General features: G+C 57.6%; 1 pseudogene; it reads left to right on the top strand.

Moving 5' to 3' along the window:
- LOC132937740 (large subunit ribosomal RNA) overlaps positions 1–4982 on the top strand; it is an 8675-nt pseudogene that overhangs the window by 1722 nt on the left and 1971 nt on the right.

Here is a 4982-nt window from a genome sequence, read left to right as displayed (position 1 = left end):
AGGAAAAGAAAACAACCGTGATTCCCTTAGTAGCGGCGAGCGAACAGGGAAAAGCCCATCGCCGAATCCCGCCGCGCACTTTTGTGTCGCGGCACCTATGGGAGTTGTGGCGTACGGGCCGGCCTCGTTGCCGGGGCGCACGTGACGGTCCAAGTCTCCCTTGAACGGGGCCATGGCCCGCAGATGGTGCCAGGCCAGTAGAGGCCGTCACAGCGTTCCGGGATCGGACCGCGCCTTCGAGTCGGGTTGCTTGAGAGTGCAGCCCGAAGTTGGTGGTAAACTCCATCTAAGGCTAAATACGGCCACGAGACCGATAGTTTACAAGTACCGTGAGGGAAAGTTGAAAAGAACTTTGAAGAGAGAGTTCATAAGAACGTGAAACTGTTCGGGTGTAAACGGACAGAGCCCGCGAGTCCCCGCCGGGCGAATTCACGGTCGGTCTAACCGCCGGCCGGATCTTTCGCTCGGTTAGCGGACGTCGCGACCCGTTGGGCGCCGGCCGAAGGGCTTGGGTGGCGTTCGTCGCGGCGGTTGCGTTTCGGCGTGACCGTTCGCGCCGAACCCTGGTGCTCCTGGTCGGCTCGCCCGACGGCAAGAACCGTCGACGCGGCCCCGTCGCAGGCGGGGGTCCCGTCGGTCGGCGACGATTTCGGGCTACTTTCCGACCCGTCTTGAAACACGGACCAAGGAGTCTAACGTGTGCGCGAGTCAACGGTGATCTTACGAAAAACCACGTTTGGCGCAATGAAAGTGAACCGTTTACGGTGCGGACGATGGCCTAGCGACCGAACCCACCGGCGTTCAAAGTCGCGCTGGTCCGCAGTCCGGGGGCGTCTTCGCCAGGTCGGCTTCGGCCGTCCGAGGGCGCACCCTTAGCGCACACGTTGGTACCCGAAAGATGGTGAACTATGCCTGGCCAGGATGAAGTCAGGGGAAACCCTGATGGAGGTCCGCAGCGATTCTGACGTGCAAATCGATCGTCTGAGCTGGGTATAGGGGCGAAAGACTAATCGAACCATCTAGTAGCTGGTTCCATCCGAAGTTTCCCTCAGGATAGCTGGCGCCGATGTGTCCCGCCCGTTCGCGGGCGTACGGACGCCGGTGGGACTCCGCGCTGTACGGCGCGGTAACAACACGCTCGTAACACGGAGGATGTCTCATACGGTAAAGCGAATGATTAGAGGACATTGGGGCCGAAACGACCTCAACCTATTCTCAAACTATAAATGGGTGAGATCGCCGGCTTTACCTGGTACACCGCGTGAACCGCGTGCGAAGCCGGCGACGGAACCCTAGGCGCTTAGTGGGCCATTTTTGGTAAGCAGAACTGGCGCTGCGGGATGAACCGAACGCCGAGTTAAGGCGCCGAAATCGACGCGTATTCAGAGACCATGAAAGGCGTTGGTTGCTGATGACAGCAGGACGGTGGCCATGGAAGTCGGAATCCGCTAAGGAGTGTGTAACAACTCACCTGCCGAAGCAACTAGCTCTGAAAATGGATGGCGCTGGAGCGTCGTGCCTATACTCGGCCGTCGACGGCATAGTGGGGCCGGTCGTCGCTCGCGGCGGTCGGTCCCGGCAAGCCTCGACGAGTAGGATGGCGCGGCGGTGTGCGTCGAAGGGCAGGTCGCGAGACCGCCTGGAGCCGCCGTCGGTGCAGATCTTGGTGGTAGTAGCAAATACTCGAGAGGGGCCCTCGGGGGCTGCCGTGGAGAAGGGTTTCTTGTGAACAGCCGTTGTCCAAGAGTCAGTCGATCCTAAGCCCGGGGAGAGATCCTCGTACCACGGGCGAAGGCGTTTTCGAATCGCCCTTGGGGCGAGAGGGAATCCGGTTCGTATTCCGGAACCCGACGCGGAACCGCTCCCTAGTGTTCGGGGCTCTTTTGTCTCGTCTGGGTAACCAGAATGAACTCGAAGAAGCCGCCGGGGGATCTGGGTAGAGTTCTCTTTTCTCTGTGAGCGTTGTACGTCCCTGGAATCCTCTAGCCGGGCGATAGGGACGCGAGCGCGAAGAGCACCGCTCGTTGCGGCGGTGTCCGTGATCCCCACGCGGACCTTGAAAATTCGAGAGAGGGCCACGCGGAGTCTTCGCGTCGGTTCGTACCGATATCCGCAGCAGGTCTCCGAGGTGAGCAGCCTCTAGCCGCATAGAATAATGTAGGTAAGGGAAGTCGGCAAAACCGATCCGTAACTTCGGGATAAGGATTGGCTCTGAGGAGCGTGGCTGTCGGGTTCGGGTCGTCGTAGAAGCGTAGGCGGTTTTGGCGACACCCCGGCCGTCGCCCGCGCGCCCGGTCTTCGGACCGGGAGCCTCGAGGCGGCCGCGGGCCCGTCGCCGTCCGCCGACCGTGGAACCACCGAGCTTCGGTCGCTGGCCGCGTCGCGGCCGGCCGATCGCCTTGGTGTCGGTTCGCCGTCACCGGGCGGTCCGGCCGCCGCGGCGTCGGTCGCGTAGCCGGATCGACAGCCATGTAACGGTCAACTCAGAACTGGCACGGACCAGGGGAATCCGACTGTCTAATTAAAACAAAGCATCGCGATGGCCCGGGACGGGTGTTGACGCGATGTGATTTCTGCCCAGTGCTCTGAATGTCAACGTGAAGAAATTCAAGCAAGCGCGGGTAAACGGCAGGAGTAACTATGACTCTTTTAAGGTAGCCAAATGCCTCGTCATCTAATTAGTGACGCGCATGAATGGATTAACGAGATTCTCACTGTCCCTATCTACTAAATATCTTCTAAATCAGTAGACAACCTGCTCAATACGTTAATCCCCAATGAGCCAGCTCAGGCGGATCCGCTAAGGACACAATCCAGGGATGAGAGTTGGACTGACATAACGGCAGAAGCATTAAGAGCCTTCGCCTGGACGATCGCGCCCGACAGAGCCCCTGGGGCAGACTGTATCAGTGGAAGGATGATCCGTGCGCTGTGGCAAACTCTGTCCTCGCGTCTACTCGAGCTGGTGAACCGCTGCATGAGACATGCGAAATTTCCAAATGGCTGGAAAAGTGCGACGGTGGTGCCAATCCTCAAGGGGCAGGACAGAGACCTGAGGAATCCAAAATCGTACCGGCCAGTCAGCCTACTACCTGTCTTGGGGAAGGTATTAGAGAAGGCAATAAATGATAGGCTGAGGATCCAAATTACGCCAAGACTTTCGGGAAAGCAGTATGGTTTCACGCCAGGCAGGTCAACGCAGGACGCCATTGGAAACCTGCTGGCATGGTCGAGCCTGCGCGAGGAGCGTTACGTCATAACGGTGTTCCTGGACATTTCAGGGGCTTTTGACAATCTCAAGTGGTCAGCCCTCCAGGAGGATCTAGAGGCACTAGGGACCAGTTCACACACCAGAGCGCACATCAATGAATATTTAAGAGGCAGGACTGCGACCATGATCATCGGAGGGGTGTCCAAGACGGTCAGGGTCACAAAGGGCTGTCCGCAGGGTTCCATCCTGGGCCCAGTGCTGTGGAATGTTACAATGGAGGCGCTATTGAGAATGGAGTCACAGGAATACGTGAACATCCAAGCATATGCTGATGACATTGCAGTCAGCGTGGCGGGGTCCACAAGGACCGCCATCATCAATCGAGCGGAACAGGCGCTCCTGCCGATTATAGCCTGGGCGGACTCCAGAGGCCTAAGTTTTTCAGCTCAAAAGTCAACGGCCATGCTGACGAAGGGATACTTGGTTCCGGGGTTCACATTATCCTTCGGGCAGGAAAGAATTGTAACCGTTCACCATACTAAATACCTAGGGCTCACGCTTGACTGCGAGCGAAAGTGGGATGAACACATAGAGATTCTCTCCCAAAAGTCGGATGACATGTTCTCCAGACTGCGGGGGCACCATGGGTTCAGGATGGGGAATCAAAAGAGAAAACTTAATGGTACTATACAGAGGCGTTTTCCTACCCAGAATTGGATATGGTGCTAACTTTTGGGCACACGCAGCGAGCTCCAGAACAAGCAGACAGAAACTGGCCAAACTACAACGTAGAATCTTGTTGGGTCTGACCAGCGCGTACAGGACCACCTCTACCGAAGCGCTGCAGGTTCTAGCGGGGACCTTACCATTAGATCTTGAGCTGACAATAATGGCCACAAAGGAAGACTCCAGACCACTTTCAGAGCATGTAAGACGAGCCACAATTAATGCGGCCTATGAACAAGTCGTCGACGAATGGCAGGAGAGGTGGTCCAACTCGCAGAAGGGCAGATGGACATACAGCTGCTTTCCAGATGTTAGGAATAGAATGAATAGCCCACTGGCAATGGGACACGAAGTGGCGCAGTTTCTAACTGGGCACGGAAATTTTAGAGCCAAGCTGGCGTACTTCGGTAAACAGCCCATAGCGTTATGCCGATGTGGAGCCGAGGATGAAGACGTTGATCACGTAATGTTCAGGTGCACGAGACACACAGAACACAGAGCACACCTGGAATTGGCAGTCCTCAGGTCAGGACATCTTTGGCCATGCACCATGAACGTACTTGTCTCCACAAGGAGCCTCTATAGTGCATTAGTCAAGTTCGCAAAGACAGCGGCCTACTACGAAGAGGACGATGGATAGCAGGACGGGCAAGACACTCTGCGTGCCAGAGTGCCAAACCCCGCATGTGTTCTGAACGAGTGTCGAGGAGCGAGCAGGCAGAAGCGGTTCACATGCGGGGCCGTCCTGTGGGGACACTCGTGCGTCGGGGACGCGGGCGGCGCTGACGCGGACAACAGTGGTACTCGGACAACCGGAGGCGCCGCGGTGACCGAAAGCTTCGGCGAATAGGTCACACCTACATCGGGCCCTGTGTCTGGGGCCATGGAAGAATACAGACACAGTCTACCCCGCTTGTCGTACGAGGCGACTAAAGGGGTAGGGTTGCGACCTACGCATCGTGGGCGAGCGCCCGCGGTCAAGGCCCACCAAGAGCCTGCTGAGCCAGCGAATCTTGGGAGACCGGGCGTGCCCTGTCGAACATCC

Source organism: Metopolophium dirhodum, chromosome 1 (genome assembly GCF_019925205.1).
Source record: "Metopolophium dirhodum isolate CAU chromosome 1, ASM1992520v1, whole genome shotgun sequence".
Lineage (NCBI taxonomy): Eukaryota > Metazoa > Arthropoda > Insecta > Hemiptera > Aphididae > Metopolophium > Metopolophium dirhodum.
The sequence above is the reverse complement of the archived record's forward strand: the minus strand, read 5'-3'. Positions and strand labels throughout refer to the sequence as shown.